The 17,892-nt window shown below is 39.4% G+C and overlaps 1 long non-coding RNA gene across 1 annotated transcript in view; it reads right to left on the bottom strand.

The window, feature by feature from the left end:
* LOC309667003 overlaps positions 1-17,892 on the bottom strand; it is a 1,042,512-nt gene that overhangs the window by 91,090 nt on the left and 933,530 nt on the right. The window lies entirely within an intron of this gene.

The raw sequence follows: 17,892 nt of genomic DNA, 5'->3' as shown, positions 1-17,892 counted from the left end.
TAGATCAAGGTGTCAGCGGGGTTGGTTCCTTCTAAACACTGTGAAGGAGAATTGGCTCCTCTTCCCTGGCCTCTGGTGGTTTGCTGGCAATTTCTGGCTTGTGGAAGCATTACCTCAATCTCTGTCTTGATCTTCACATGGTGTTCTCCCTTTGTGTTGTGTGTCTCCAAATTTCCCCTTTTTTTTATGAGGTCACCAGTCATATTGGATTAGAATCCTTCCTAATGACCTCATTTTAACCTGGCTACTTCTGTAGAAACCCTGTCTCCAAATAACGTCACATTCTGAGGTACCGGGGATTAGGACTCCAACATGTGGATTTTGGGGGACTCAATTCAACCCATAACACTGAGGCATGCTGACATTAATAGGCTGAGGTGTTGAGGAAAAAATGAGGTAAAAAGGACCGAAAAGAGAAGCTAGTGAAATAGGAAAAAAAAATAGGAAAGTGTGTAAATCTGGAAAACAAGTGAAGAAAGCCCTTCAAGGAAGAAGGCATCCTTAACAGATTTAAATGCTGCTGTTATGCAAAATAAGATTCATTTATTGATTTCTTAAGCAAGTATTTATAAGGAATCTACTATGTGCCCAGTACTGTTCTCTGTCTGATGATATGAGTGAACAAAATAGACGCAAATTCCTGCCCCCATGGAGCTTGCATTCTATTGAGTGAAACAAACTAAATAGATATACCAAATGGGTAAGTAAAACACATATTATGTTAGAAAATGATTGTGATAAGGAGAAAAATTAATGCAGGGAAAGAGGATACGAAGTGTTCAAAAAGAAGTTTAAACTTTTAGATGGGGTTCCCAGAGAAGGTCTCACAAAAAAGATGAATTTGAGACAAGCCCTGAGAGAAGTGAGGAAATCAGCTGTGAGTCTCTATGGGAAGATTATTCTAAATAGAGGGAATTCCAGATGCAAAAGCCCTGGGGTATATATGTCAATCTCAGTCTTCCAAATTATCCCTCCCCCTCCTTTACCCCCTGGTAATCATAAATTTATTTTCTACATCTGTAACTCTATTTTGGTTTTGTAGGTAAGTTCATTTGTACCTTTTTTTTTTTTTTTTAAGATTCCACATATAAGCAATATCATATGATATTTGTCTTTTTAGCACAGGGAACTCTACTCAAGACTCTGTAATGGCCTATATGGGAAAAGAATCTAAAAAAGAGTGGACATATGTATATGTATAACAGATTCACTTTGCTGTACACCTGAAACCAACACAACATTGTAAATCAACTATACTCCAATTAAAAAAAAAAAAAAAAGCCCTGGGGTGGGGCAATCCTAACATTGTGAGGAGCAGAGAGGAGACCAGTTTGGCAGAAGTGGACAGAATGATTAAGAGAAGATGTAAGAGAGAAAGAGAGGTTATGAGGAACCAGGCCAAATAAGACATTATAGGTCATAGCAAAACTTTGGCTTATTTTGAATGAGATGGGAAGCCATTAAAAGAATTGATTGTCACCAGTGACCTTGACAATAATCGTCCTGGTCCAGCGATGTGGGTGAAAGCCAGGTCAGTATGGGCCCAAGAGAATGGGGAGGGAGGGGTCTATACTGTGAATATCTACAAATCCTAGAGTTGTTTTCCTGCATAGAGGAGCAAAGAAAAGAGGAGGGAGCTGGTGGGGAAAAAAAGAAGTCAAATAATTTGTTTTTATGTGGAAGAAATATCAAGAGCAAGTTTGCATGCTAAAGGGAAAGATCCAACAAAGGGAAATCTGGTGATGCTGTAGGTAAAGGGAGACTGTGCTTGAGAAATATCCTTGAGAAGAGAAATTGGATGATACACAGTAGACATTGACATTTGCATGGCACAAATACTCTTCAACAAAAGCAACAGGCACAGTGTTTGGGTCAAAGGCAGATGAGTGAACAGATGAAGTGATAGAAGCTTATGGAATGCCTCTTTTGATTACATCTTTTCTTTCAGAGAAATAGCTGAGAGTAAGAATAAGTGAGGAGATGTTGGAGATGTGAGAAAAGTATATATATATGACAGAGTTTACCAGATGAGTGGGAAAATAAATGAAGTAGGAAAAATATTTTTCTAACCTGAAGAATTCAGTGATGAATGAGGTGATTTAGAAATAGGGGTCACTTAACTAAGTCCAAGGTTATTTTTTATTATTTTGAAAGTTTAATGAAAGTTAAGGAGCTTTTCCCAAAAAACATGCATGTATTATTTTTTTGTGCTTTCAGAGAATTCCCTGAACCTTACATGCCTGTGCATGGAATTTTAGAAGGTTCCTTGATTAGTCCTTAAGAAGCCTTACTCTAGTGGTCAAGTACAGAGTGCAGTCACTGCAGATGGGGAAATGGGGCACAGCTCACTAACGTCATCCAAAAGTGAGATGAAAAGGATTCGGACTAGACTGGTGAGAATGAGAAAGGAAAGGAAATTGTAGAGATAGCTAACACATATCGCAGGGACTTCTCTGGGGACTTCACATTGTTAAATCATATCAAGTCTAGGAGGCATGTATTATTCTTCAGCCTGTTTTTCAGATGAGGGAGCTAAAGCACAAAGTAGATAACAGACTCCTAGCCCTGGAAGCTCATGTGGAAATATTCCATGCAGTCCCCTAATGGATCTTACTTAAGACCCCGGAAAGACTAAGTGACCTTCCAAAGATAGCATAATTATGTAGCGGCAGAGCAGGGAGTAGGACGCAGATGCTTTCTTCATCTTACTCTCTTTCACACCCGGTGCTGAAATTGGCAAAATTCAATGCATAGTGCATGGATTCCCTCGAAGCCTCCCCCAGCCTCAGTCCCATCTCTGTAGAGGCTGCTCCGCCCTCTTAGAGCATCTCAGAGGCCAGCCAGAGCGCTCACCTCGCCAGCCAGGCTTTTCCAGACACCGTACCTTGCCTCTCTTCTCATGCTCAAGAAGCGTGGAGGATACCCCACGCCTCTTAAGTTTTAGCAGCGATGCTGGATTGCAGCTTTTCAAATCTCATCCTTTCCATGGGGGTGGAGCACCGTCTCGCTTTATGGTTTCATTCTGCCGGGGTCTCCTGTGTACTCAGATTTTCCTTATCTCTTGCCTTTCAGAAGTCTAGCCCTGAAACCCAGCCTCAGCTAGTTCTTGGGCTGTTCTTTGCTGAAACTTTCCCGGAACTGCCCTGCAATTTTCCTTACCTCATCTTGAATGTATGTGGTGATGTCTCAGATGGGCCTTGTCTGTGAACATTGCCTTTGCCCCTCTTTTCCCTTCTGCGTCCCAGCTGTCTCTTTGGAACTTGATCTCTAACTGGAATTGGACAGAACTTGCTACGGGTCACAAGGACTTCATTAGCGATTGCTAGTCCCATTCTGAGCAGCCGATGCTGTTTTCTTCCCCCACGACAGTCTCACTGCCCAGTTGTTCCCTCCCTCCAACTTGTTCTCTCATTACTCCCTGCATGTTCTGTGCCATTGCACACTAATGCTTTCCTGTGTAGTTACGTGGAGCTGAAATCACTGGGGGTTCTGGGTTTGGCTGTGTTTTGAAGGATAGCCCAGGATAGAAAATGCCTACCATTTAATAGATCAACCTATTTTTCCTGAAATGATACAAATGGCTTTTATAGCAATAATTTCTAAAATGACAATTTCTAAAGAAGTTGCCTCTTGATTTAAAAAGGACTTGTTTTAGTATATTACACAATGTTGGTTTTAGCGCTTGGTCATTGCACGGAGTCTTTTCTGTGGCTTTGATGCTGGTGACTGACTCGGGGAAAAGAGGAACTTTCATTTTTATCCTGGCTTACATTTTTTAAAAAATTTATTTGTTTTATTTATTTATTTTTGGCTGCATTAGATCTTCGTTGCTGCGTGCAGGCTTTCTCTAGTTGCGGCGAGTGGGGGCTACTCTTCACTGCAGTGCGCGGGCTTCTCATTCCAGTGGCTTCTCTTGTTGCAGAGCATGGGCTCTAGGTGTGCGGGCTTCAGTAGTTGTGGCTTGCAGGGTCAGCAGTTGTGGCTCGCAGGCTCTAGAACACAGGCTCGGTAGTTGTGGTGCACGGGCTTAGTTTCTCCACGGCATGTGGGTTCTTCCTGGACCAGGGATGGAACCTGTGTCCCCTGCATTGGCAGGAGGATTCTTAACCACTGTGCCACCAGGGAAGCCCCCTGACTTACATTTATAAATTAATGTTGCTAATGCACAATTAGCAACACAATACAGTTTTGCAATTGAATTACATTTTAAGGCACCTGCAGTACAAAGTTATTAGCAAATAACTTATTTTTTGGCTTACTCTGTGGTGGAATATTTTTTGAAATATAACCTGACATGTTAATATTTCATATTCTATAGATTAAGTCTTCCACATCATTGTGGTAGGAAACCTTTACAGATGTCCATGTCTTGGAAACAACCTAAATGTCCGCTGTCAGATGAGTGAATAAAGAAGATGTGGTACATATATACAAAGGATTACTCAGCCATAAAAAGGAACAAAATTGGTTCATTTGTAGAGACGTGGATGGACCTAGAGTCTGTCATACAGAGTGAAGTAAGTCAGAAAGAGAAAGACAAATACCATATGATATCACTTATATGTGGAATCTAAAATATGACACAAATGAATTTATCTATGAAACAGAAATAGACTCACAGACATAGAGAACAGACCTGTGGTTGCCAAGGGGGAGGGAGGGCGGGGGAGGTTAGGACTGGAGTTTGGGATTAGCAGATGCAAACTATTATATATAGAATTGATAAACAAGACGGTCCTACTGTATAGCACAGGGAAGTATGTTCAATATCCTGTGATAAACCATAATGGAAAAGAATATGAAAAAGAATATTATATTCAGAAAAAGAATATATATATATATATAACTGAATCACTTTGCTGTACAGTAGAAATTAATAAAATATTGTAAATCAACTATACTTCAATAAAAATTTTTTTAACATCTTTATTGGAGTATAATTGCTTTACATTGTTGTGTTAGTTTCTGCTGTATAACAAAGTGAATCAGCTATACATAAACGTATATCCCCATATCCCCTCCCTCTTGCATCTCCCTCCCACTCTCCCTGTCCCACCCCTCTAGGTGGACACAAAGGACCGAGCTGATCTCCCTGTGCTAAGCAGCTGCTTCCCACTAGCTATCTGTTTTACATTTGGTAGTGTATATATGTCAATGCCACTGTCTCACTTCGTCTCAGCTTACCCTTCCCCCTCCCCATGTCTTCAAGTCCATTCTCTATGTTTGCATCTTTATTCCTGTCCTGCCCCTAGGTTCTTCAGAACCTTTTTTTTTTTTTTTTTTAGATTCCATATATATGTGTTAGCATATGGTATTTGTTTTTCTCTTTCTGACTTACTTCACTCTGTATGACAGACTCTAAGTCCATCCACCTCACTACAAATAACTCAATTTTGTTTCTTTTTATGGCAGAGTAATATAATAAAATTTTTTAAAAAATAAAGATGTCCATGTCTTAATCCCTGAAACCTGTGAAGAGACTTTACAGATGTGATTAATATTAGGAACTTAAAATAGGAAGATTATCCTGGATTATTCAAGTAGCCCAATGTAATCACAAGGGTTCTTAAATGATGTAAGAGGAAGGCTGCAGAGTCAGAGAAGATGTGACAATAAAGCAGGGCTTGGAGTGACGTCACTTCTTCGAGTGGATCATGAGTCAGGGAATGCAGGCAGAATTTGAAGCTGGAAAAGCAAGGAAAGGATTCTCCCCTAGAGCTTCCGGAAGGAACAGAGCCCCACCGACACCTTGATATTAGCCTCGTAAGACCAGTTTTCAGACTTCTCACCTCCAGAACTATAAAATAATAAACAACACAAGTTTTAAGCCACCAGGTTTGTAACTTATAGCAGCGATAGGAAATGAATCCAATTGTCCTTCTCTAGTTACAGTAGAACTTGAGTCGGGTATCCATTGCTTTAGGGAAGGTTAATACAGCAAACTACTGAAATCAAACATTTCTTTAGACTTTTAGGGTAATCTCAGGGAGAAAGGAGATGTCAAAACCTGAATTTGCCGAGTTAATCCTGAATTGACTAAGGCAATTATGAATTAACTGAGATGATTTTTTTAAGTCTAATATAATAGGTGTTTGAGATAAAAATTTATTTCAGTTATAAAAAATAAAGTCATATTCTTATACACCTGAGTTCAAAATGAGACTGAGATTAATGTCCCCTAAAATTATATTGGATATCATTCTTTAGAGAACTGAAATGAATATTTCATCTCTTCATTTGCCTTCAGTTGATACACACAAAATCTACCCACAAATGACACAATATTTCAAGAGTTTTTTAGGTTCAAGATGTTAAACTGAGCCTATGAACATGTCTCCCTTTGCTCCCCAAATACTGTTCACTTAATAGGAAGAAATAGGAAGAGTAAAGAAATATTATTACATAGAGCAAAGATAAGAAAAAGAGAGCCATGAGTGGTCAGAGGTTGCAATACATTTTGGGGGAAGATGGGGAGGATTGAAGAGTGGATCCGTGGAACAGTTAAAGGAACCTCAGAGGAACCAACGTGGAGAGTCTGCAGCAGATGATTTGTCCTATAGACCAGCTCAGATGTACTTGTATTTTGACAAATACAATGACTATCATTCCCATGTGGAAATTCCTTCCTGGCATCTCTCAGAGAGTTTATACACTTTAACAAATGCTAAAGCCCAAGAAAAAAAATCAGTCAAGAAATGGGGAACGCAAGAATTAAAGTTTAGGGACTTCCCTGGTAGCGCAGTGGTTAAGAATCTGCCGGCCAATGCAGGGGACACTGGTTTGAGCCCTGGTCCGGGAAGATCCCACATGCCTCGGAGCACCTAAGCCTGTGTGCCACAACTACTGAGCCTGAGCTCTAGAGCCCGCGAGCCACAGCTGCTGACCCTGCGAGCCACAACTACTGAAGCCCGTGCACCTAGAGCCCGAGCTCTGCAACAAAAGAAGCCACTGCAGTGAGAAGCCCGCGCACCGCAATGAAGAGTAGCCCCTGTTTGCCACAACTAGAGAAAGCCCGTGCACAGCAACGAAGACCCAACACAGCCAAAAATAAATAATAAATAAATAATTTTTTTAAAAAAAGAATTAAATTTTAAGAATCTACATAAAAATGTTACTTGTTTAAAGGAATTCACTTGTATTGATTTGCTAGGGCTGCCATAACAAAGTGCTATAGGCTACATGGTTTAAATTTAATATCTCACCGTTCTGGAAACTAGAAGTCCAAGATCAAGGTGTTGCCAGTGTGGTTCCTCCTGAGGTCTCTCTCTTTGGCTTGCAGATGGCCGTCTTCTCCCTTCGCCATGTCTTTACATGGTCTTCCCTCTGTGCATGCATATGTCTGTGTTCAAATTTCTCTTTATATAAGGATACCAGTCATATTGGATTAGGATGCTCCCTAATGACCTCATTTTAACTTAATTACCTCTTTAAAGACCTTGTCTCCAAAGAGTCACATTCTATGGCACCGGGGGGTGGGGGGTAGGACTACAATATGTGAATTTTAGGAGAACATAATTCAGCCCATAGCACAACTAATGTCAAGTCAAAAGCAAGAGCAAGAAACATTGATGTGTGGAGTGCCTTTCTTATAATGTTGTTGATATTAGGAAAAAACAATCTTTAAATATTATAGAAATGTATATTTTGTCACAATATATCAGTACATAATAACAAACTATACCTTTACTATTATGCTTTTGTTATAGAAAACCTCTGAAACTTTTAGTGCGATCTTACCCTAGAAAAATCTTCACATTTGTTATTATGATTATTCATTACTAGTTTAGAAATAATAATTCATTATTATTTTAGAAATATGTAAATAAAGTAGGTGCAAAATATGTAACAAATTACTTGGGGAATTCCTGAGAATTGCTACCAGTTCTGATTGATCTTTCCTGTACACCAAAGATTAATATTTGTCAGGAATTTGGAAACACTACAACTGAGGGCAAGATTGTGGAAGGGCCTGAACAGAAGGACATGTATAGAAAGTTTACACACAAGATTGCTGACTTCCCATGCTTGCTAGAGAATGCTGAAATACCTAGATACCCTGAAGGATGAAAATCAGAGGGTTATTCTCTTAAAAATGGAAAAAAAAACTGGCTGGGGAGAACTAGCATGGCTCATGTGGGAGCTGATGCCCCAGAATTAAGTCTTGTTCCATCTGGGCCACCCTGAGTCACATCCAGTTCCCCGACTCCTCAGCCTGGAAAGAAACCTGCCTTCAAATAACTTCATCCATGTACCATACAGTGAGTCGATTCAGACTTTCTGCTACTGCTTCTTTTGTTTTTCCTCCTGTGTAGTTCTTTAATCATTTATCCAAACAGACCTCAAGTTAACGATGGCAGGTACTATTATAAACCCTGAATATGAGTGAACAACCAAGTTTCTCCAGGCCTTTGAGGAAAACTTGAAGCAGGAAAGACCCAAGTTAAAAAACTGAATATGGATGAAAAAGAATGTCAGAGAAGAAAAGACAAAAGTCTAAGAGACAATTAAGAAAATATTGCACAGGTAATACAATACCTGATGTAGGAACAGAGAAAAGAAAAACCTCTTAGACTTTAAAACTCCCTGAATTAAAATAAAATTTAAGAAGAGAGTTGTAGGTCAAAATCAAGCAAATTGCCTAAAATGTGAGAGATAAGTTTAGAAATAAAAAACGAGTCATAGATAATCAAAAGAAGAAGTCTTGCATCTGATAAACAGAAGTTTGAGAAAAAGAGAATGGAGAAAAGAGAGGGGAGAAAATAATCAAAGAAATATCAGAAAAGTCATTTTTACCTTCCTTAGATTGTACTTCTCATGAGGTCTGACTACACACCTCTTTTATTTATCTGTGAATGCATGCTGTTTACTATATAAACTGTTACAGGATGTCTAATAGTATGATGAATTTGTCAGTTTAGGACTATATTCTTTTGTAATAGGCATCAAATTTTCCCTGATAATGATAATGAGTTCCTAATGTAGCAGATTAACTCCTAAGCATATTAAGCATGTTTATATTACATGTATATATTACAACTTCCAGGTGTGATAAATTCCAAATATTTAGTTTTCTAAAATCTCTGTAAGAATTAAAGTGACTCTATCCTGTCTAGTAAGCAGTTACATACCTTCTTCTATAAGTTTTTATGTAAAAAAACTACATATTACTATTAATACTACTATATACTGAAATTTATGCTATAATATTAATATTAAAATAGTATAACATTAATTACTATTAATATTACTATATATTATTAGTACTATGTAGAATACTCTATAGCAATAATACTAACACATACATGCACATTCTGTTCCTGGGTTTCAGAAATATGCTACAGGATGTCTTAAAAATAGAGACTAAGAAGTCTATAATAATATCTATGAATTCCTGAGAACACTTGGAGCTGCACATTTTAGTAGAACTAAATTTTTAAAGAAAGACACTCCAATTATTTATTTGCCTATTCTTGTTTGGTGCTCCAAACTCAAATGGTACCCTCTCTGGTTAACTGATAGCAGTTGCAATTGTTTGAAAGGAGAGAGAGGGAAAGACACATTAAAAGCATCTGCCTTTTGACAATCCTCTGTTAACAGCTTTCTCTCCCTGACTATTAGAGAGAAAACATTTCCTGGGTCTTTCTCTTTTACCTTCTGTAATTGCAAGTCTCTTGTAAGATGCATCTCCTTTCATACTTTAACTTTTTTCATTTTCTCCCCACACAGTGGTGCTTTTTCTTTTTCTCCTCCTTGGAAATTCGTCCTGGTTTCATAATTTTGCTCCTTCTTCTTTTGCTCTTCTGTTCTCTATAGGCTTGCGGATTCATTTACTTGGGCATCTTGCTCTGCTGCTTGCCTTACCCATATGTTAACCTCATTTGTTCCTGTGACGGAATATTCACATAGATCTCCTAAGATTTCTTTTTGTGTCTTAGGTTTTCTCTCCATTAGGCCTTACACACAGGTGACACTTGTTAAGATAGATTTCCTACTTTACATTTTATTTATCTTTCCAGTTAAAAAACACAGAATCTTTGAGCTAGAATCTGCCACTGCATGTAAGGTTATAATTTACTCCTGGTGAAATAACTATGCCATTATTCTTAGTTTTTACCTGGAAAGCATTTCATTCTTACCATGACACTTTATACAGATGAAGAAACTTAGCCATATCTCTGTAGACTTGAGTAGAGATGAATGAGATAGAGGTTTGGAGCAGCAAGCATATTCTCAAAAAAGAGAATTTATCACAGATGGGTAAGTCTGAAATTGTGTGCAGGTAGTGAAAATAAGACCAATGGAATAGAACTGAGAAAGTTCCCATTTTAAGGTCTCAGCTCTTGTTAAGCAGCTGATTAGATGGGAGTTAGCCTGAAAATATACCTGCAAAGTAAAAGCAAAATGGTAAATAAAAGGTGATAGCCAAAGTTGGCTTCCATGATGGGTCTACTATAGTAATCTGATTTTAAAGCATTATGATGACACTACATAATGATTTTTAAAAATGAAACATAAGTGAGTATTTTATTTCCCAAACTGAATGTTATTTACTAAACTGTGGGATATAACTGTCAAGTTACTTATAAGTAGCAAACATGTTTGGAAACTGAATAACAATATGACTAATTTGTACTGAAATAATATTACATGGATCATGTTAATTCAGTGAATTGTAGGTGAAAAAGTAAATTCGAGTTTTTGCCAAGGTCCACACTTTCTTTTGGGAAGTAATGCACACGTATCGATGATAAAAGACGTATTGGATCAAAAAAGTAAAGCAGAAACATCATATTTGTTCTGTATCCCATGGCTCTCAGTGGGGTACTCATGGCAGGGGCTAAATAGGAGAGACTTTTCTCAATGGATAACGCCCAGGTGACCAACACCTTCCACACGTTAGCTTGAATAAACTGGGAAATTTGTGTCATCACTCAACATGTGTTTGCAATAAGAAAAGCTGCTGACTGATGTCATTCTTGAGTCCATGTTATGAGAAGGAAAACATGACTCTAAAGAGATGGGTGACTAGAAAATAACACGTCCAAGTGTTCCTGGTTTTCTGGCTGGGTAAGTGCTAGCCTGTGCATTCAGGTGGCTTTGGAGTGTAAAGATGAATGCTTTAGGGACCTCTCTCCTCTATAACTTCTGATGTCACTATATGTCCTCAATGGTACCCAGAAACTCATTCTTGGGTTTGACAATGAAGCATTGGTCGATGACTATGAAAGAGAAGTATAGGAATAGAACTGAGAGCCAGAGCTTGTTACAGAACCACAGTGAACTTCACACCAGAGCAACCTAAGTGCCCGCACTGAATCTGAGAGTGCAAGTCATGGGCTGATGCAATGTTAGTGCCTACTTTATTATTGCCAGTATAAGGTTTTGAGTTACTACAAGAAAGAACAGAGGCCAGCTTTCCTCACTGACTCAAGGGGTCCTGAGGACAACGTTCTCACTTCCTGGATTCCCCAAAATAATTTTAGCTTCAGGATATTGAAATGAATGCTTAGGAACTGTCGTGAAAGTGTACATCTGCAGGCAAGCTGAGAAGCAAGATGAACTTTTCCAGGAATCAAACACTGAGGGTATTAAAGTGGGACAGTGTTTGCAAGGGCTCCTTCCCCAGGGCCATCCTGCAGCTCAGGAGCAGCCTGGCTCAGGGCTTGTATTTGGTCTCTCTTGGCCCAGTGACCTTTCTCTGGTCCATTTGCCAGAACAAGGCGGCACCTCTGCTCAGAAGGGGGTTGAATGGCCCCAAGAGCCTGCCTCATCTTCGGTCAACAATTTACTCCTGCTCCCTGGCCAAACTGCAAAGATCCTTTGCTTACTATTTCTACCCACAGACCAACAGAAACAGAAATAGCTCTTCCTGTTCCAGCTTAACTAAAACACAGAGGATATTGACTCTCAGAGTTTATTTTTTTCTGAAACATAGCTTCAAGAATCCACACAAATAGATCTCTATTCCATGCTTCAATTTCCCACATTTCTTTAGCTATTTCTCACTTATTATGCTCGAAATGCTGGCAAGGAAATCATAGAATAGGATTTTGGGAAAAGAAAATTATTAGTGAAAGTAGTTCATGTGTGAAATATATAATTCAGTTCAGATAAAAAGGAATCCCATCTCAAATTCTAACTGTGATTCAGAGCACAGAAAATTGTCTGGGAATTTTGGATTATTCAACATGAGTTAATCCTATTCTATCTTATTTTAATGAGATCATTTTAATTCATAACATATTACTAGAGCCAAAATTAAAATAAGGAAATTTATTAGAAATATATGATATATAGGATATTAAAACTATTCTAAATATTTGCTATACTATAGTCAAAACCTAGTGTTCTCATTAGCAGTATAGCGTACCAAAGTCCAACCAAATTCCAAATTCCCTATTCCAATAAAATAAAGTAGGAATTAGTTAACTTTATCTTATAAGTTTAGAACTGCATTTCTGCTGCTATTGCTACTGTAAAAATTTTTCTTTGTTGATCTTCTCAGACATTTAATGACAGTCTTCAAAAACAAAACAAAACAAACAAAACAACAAAATCATAAAACTCTTGGTCCAATAAGAGGGGAAATTAGAAAACTTAAAGGATTTGGGCAAATTGTGGCGGTAACTGGATCTCAAAAGAAAATAGAAAATCCCTATAGAAATACATAAATAAGCCAAGTCAATATGTGAGAAATGCTGTATGTGCTGAAAACAAGATGTTAATAAACTTTAAGTTTGAACTTTTATCTTAACCTACAACCTTACAGTTACTAAAGAGAACAATATATAATATAGAAACTCAGTCATAATCTCCAGATTTCCACAGGTTGCTCTTGATTTTAAGATTCTTCCCATGTATGAATATATTTTCTGAATGGATTACTATAACTTTGCCTGTTATTTTGCTTACCTACTGCTACTTAGCAAACCACTCCATAACTTTGTGGCTGAAAACATTAATTTATTATTTCTGTTGGATCTGTGTCCTCTAGACTTGGTGAGTCGTTCGCATTTGAGGCACCTACCTCAGTTAGTGGCTGGATCTGTGGACGACTGAAGGCTCCACTGGATTGTTCATTCTCATGGCTGGCAGCTGATGCTTCCTGTCATCTGGAAGTTCAGCTGGGGTGTTGGCAGGATCAAACACACTTGGCTTATCCACGTGGCTTGGGTTCTTCATGATTTGTCAGTTGAGTTCTGCGAGGGAACGTCCCAAGAGCAAGCGTTCCAAAAGACCCAGACTTCTTATGCCCCAGACTTGGAAGTCACACAGGGTCTCTCCCACAGTATTCTGCTGGTCAGAGCAATTCACAGGCCCAGCCCAGATTCAGGATGAGATGAAAAAGACTCCACCTCCCAATGGGGGTGTTGCAATCAACTGTGGTCATATTTAATCAACCACACTGCCCAAACTATTTATATTCCTCACACATGGAACAGATACTCATCTCCCCTCAAGGTCCTTAAACACTCCATGCGTTTCAGCATCAGGAGCAGGCTTGAACTTCTGGAGGAGCTCGTCGTCTCAAACACTGAGATAGATGTACTGTACAAGTGGAGTTCCTCAGGTGTAGATCCCTGAGCCAGATTATCCCTGAGTCATCCTTTCTTTTTATGAGAAATGTCTTGTTTTTGTAGTTGAGTAGCTTTTCAGCATGCTTCCTGTTTATAGAAAGTTGAGGGACCAGAAGCTTCTATTCATTTTGAGCTATCTGATCTTTTTAGTTTAAGCTGCCAGATAGTGTTTCTGCCAATACAAGACTCTTAAAATGGTTTTGAGTTTCCTAGGGATATTACTGGGATTCATTCTCCTAGTTAAAAGCCCCTGCCCTAAATCTCAGACATATTTCTGTCTCGGGAGCTAGGGTGCTATAGAAAAATATCCTTAAGTGTTTTAGAGAAACTCTGTCTACGCAAAAAGTTAAGGAGGCACACAGTTAATATCTTTAGGAGGCACACAGTTAATATCTTTAGGAGACCTTTCCTCTGGATAAGAGGAGCTGGGGGCACACAATTAAGATGCTTAGAAACCTTTCCACCTTATTTCCATAGTGTAAGAGGCTCTGCCATAAACCTTTCTTAGGTCTCAAGAAAAGGTGTTTAACAGCCACACCTCGGGTCAGGAATTCATACTAAACCACATTTTACTGGTAGAACCTTATGTTTGACCTTTGCCCTGTAAAACTTAAACTTCTCACCACTTTGTTGGCAAAGGGTAGTCTCATTTATTACGAGGCCGCGAGGCACGCAGCTGGCCGGGGGCGGGGCTTCGAGGCTGCGGCTTTGATGATTGGCTCCCGCAGCCTCAGGCGCTGGGCCCACTGTGCACGTAATGCCGTTCAGACGCCGAGCGCGCAAAATCTCCTTCTTCCTGACCTCGAGTCCTGAGGTGAGGTGAAGGAGGTGGAAGAGACCGTGGACGGATGGCTCCCTAGGCTGGAAGGGTTTTTCATCCTGACATGATCAGGAGCGATTCTTTGCAGATCTTGGAGGAAAACATCTCACTCCTTAAGGCCAAAGAGATGGAAATGGCGCGGCATATATGCTGAAGGGGACCAGATAAAGGCCTTCGTCAGGATGGCTGGGCACCTCGTCCTCTTCCTGGAAGCCCGGTGCTTCAGGCCGAGCGGGGCCCCGGGGCTTTCTCACAGGCCCTGGGGAGGTGGCGCGGCTCCACGAGGCTCCCCTTCCTCAGGAACAAACTGTCAGGCCGGCACCCCCGACGAAGGAGCTGCCCGCGCAGTACAGGCCTCAGGACGCCGAGGAGGCAACGCTCCAAACCCGCAGCTGCCACGGGCGTTTGAGAGCTTCGTGGCCCTCCCATCAGGTATGCGGGAAGGTGAAACTCTATGCGAGAGCCGCTTGGGTGTTTTATTGTCGATTGGACTTCTGAATTTCTTCCTTTGCTTCACCTAACAATGCGGGGCTCGGAGGAGCAGCTGGAACCCGTGTGCCCTGCATTGGCAGGCGGACTCCCAGCCGCTGCGCCCCCAGGCGGTGCCTCAGAGATTAGCCAGAGAAGGCATTTTCCGCCGCCGGCGTTTGGCCTGCCTGGTGTCCGAAGGGATGAGGCCTTCAGCTCCGAGCGGTGGCTGGTGGACACCGGGGACTTGGAGTTCCGTTCTTTCTGAAGGGCTTTGCACGGGAATCAAGGGGAGGTCGCTGGATGCCACCTGGCTGCTTGGCTCCAGTGTTGGTTGGTTGGTCTGCGAACCTCAGCGCCCACTGGCCCCATGAATCGTCTCAATAAAGTTGTCGAGGTTAAAAACAAAAGCACCAACACCGCTTCACCCTCCCCACCCAAAAACCCCGAAACCTAACTACGAGAAGTGGCACAAGGAAGGGATGGATATTTAAGAGGTTCAGATGGAAGGTGAAGAACATTCCATGACTTTTTCTCAGATTTCATGCATCAGTGCTGTCATCGAAACCTTTTGGCCAGTTTCAAGGTAAGGGAAAATTGAGTAACAGGATTCTTGACCATTTTAATCTATCCTTTTACGAAAAAACCTAATAATTAGATAACGAAGTCTTTCATATGTAAAACAAAAATGTTTCCATTAGCTTATAGAAAATAAAGTGCACGTATAAATTTAAAATAAGAATTCAATAATTTCGAGGAAAGAAAAAATACCTTTGCTTTAGGTAGTCTGGACTTTTATGAAAGCTTCAGACACTTGCTGACGTAGTAACTCAAATAACAAAAACCAATTTAGCTGTGAATTAGCTTAATGACCTTGGTCGTTAAGCTATAAGATAAAGAGAATGTGAAGTAATATTAGGCTAATAAATGGTAGGTGAAAATGCAAATGATGATTGTCAGTCCAATGCAATAATGACAGTTATTTAAGACTTGGTAAACTACATGTGTGTATGTGTATGTGTATATACATCTCCCTCTCTCTCTCTCTCTATATATATATATGTTTATATATAGATCTAATATATGTGATTCCTTGAAAAAATTTAATGCATTTAATTATTTTCTTTTAAAATCAGTTACGTGTGTTCTGATTGGGTAAAAGTGTGAAAAATATTGTTAGCATAATGGTATAATTTACAAAAGAGTCATTTATTTTCTTATGGAAAATCTAGTTAACTTAAATTTTCTAAATTTCCCAAGTTGACTTTTTAGTCAAGTTTTGTTGATGGTAGTGTATGTTTTCACATGTGGTTTAAAGGCAGGGAAATGTAAAAAGTATGTGTGCAATTAAATGACATTAACTGATGTATTCTAAAACAGTATGCTTTTATGGGCTTCAGGTATTGCTGAACATTATGTAAAGTTAGTTTTTCCACTTAAAATAGCTAATCAGATTATTTCTGACAAACTCATAATATTAGTGACTTATGGCTTTTTTGGTGATAGGAACCAGATTAATTAGATTAAATTTCTAGAAAACTACTTAGGAGAAAATCTAGGTGGTCTTGAGTTTGGCAATGTGTTTTTTTTTAAATACGACAACGGAAGCATGATCCAGAAAGAGAAAAATGATAAAATATGTTTAAATAGACTTTATTAAAATTAAAATTTGTGCTCTGCTAAAGATACTTCTAAGAGGCAAAAGTCTGGAAGAAAATATTTGCAAATCATATCAGATAAAGGACTTGTTTCCAAAACATAAAAATAACTCTTAAAATGCAACAATTAAATTAAAAAGTTGAGAATGGGCAAAGATGAGAACATACACCCCACTAAAGATACACAGATGGCACATAAGCATATGAAAGATGTTCACCATTTGTCATTAGGGAATTGCAGATGAAAAAAATGAGATACTACTTATTACAAACCTTTTAGAATGGCTACTCTTCCCCCCCCCCACCACCCTCCGTCCCAAATGACAATATGAAATGCTAACAAGAATGTGGAGGGACAGGACCTCTCATTCACTCTTGATGGGAATACAAAGTGGTAGAGCCATTTGTAAGGTAATTGAGTTTCAATTTTTCTAATTGAAAAATCCACACAAAATCCTGCATGTGAATGTTTATAGCAGTCTTATTCATAATCACCAAAAACTGGAAACCATCATGTGTCCTTTAATAGGGATTGTGGTACATCTATACAGTTGAATTTTATTCAGTGATAGAAATAAATGAGTTGCCAAGCCACAGAAAGACGTGGAGGAGTCTTAAATGCATATTGCTGAGCTGAAGACACCAGTCTGAAAAGACTACATCCTCTATGCTTACAATTATATGAAATTATGAAAAGGCAAAACTATTGAGACAATAAAATAGTGGTTACCAGGGTCTTGGGGAGAGTTGGGAAGGATAGATAGGTAGAGGACAGAGGATTTTTTAGGCAGTAAAACTATTTTGTATGATGCTGTAATGGTGGATATATGGCATTACACATTTGTTAAACCTCACAGAGCTTTATAGCACAGAGTGAACCTTAATGTATGTATTTTTTTACATCACTTAGAAAGTCAGGGGATCCCAGGAAGGCCTGCAGACTGTGACAAGAAAACCTAATTCTATTACAAATGTAGAAGTTATTCTCACAGCCACCGCAAGTCTTCCTGCCTGTCCTTACTGCTCTGAGACTTTTCAAGAATAGAGGATTATGTAAAATATTTCCCTTATCTGTTGACTAGAAGGGACATAGTCTACAAACTATAGCTAAATTTCTGGGTCTTCATACCCAAGCAGAGGTGAAATTGGGGCAGGGCTCAGATGGGCAAGGGTTTGTGGGAACAGGGAAGTTGTGGGGATCACAGCTTACCTAGTCTCTCACTGTACCCTGAGGTAGATAAATTGATCCAACTGTTTTATAAGTGATCTCAGCAGTTTGAATGGAATGGCTATCCTTCCACATACAAGAGGTTTGACTGGTTCTCTCATATTCTCCTGCTCTAGGGGAAGCTTATGAACCTCTGGAGTC

This window comes from Balaenoptera physalus (assembly GCF_965194825.1).
Source record: "Balaenoptera physalus genome assembly, chromosome: 9".
NCBI lineage: Eukaryota > Metazoa > Chordata > Mammalia > Artiodactyla > Balaenopteridae > Balaenoptera > Balaenoptera physalus.
The sequence above is the reverse complement of the archived record's forward strand: the minus strand, read 5'-3'. Positions and strand labels throughout refer to the sequence as shown.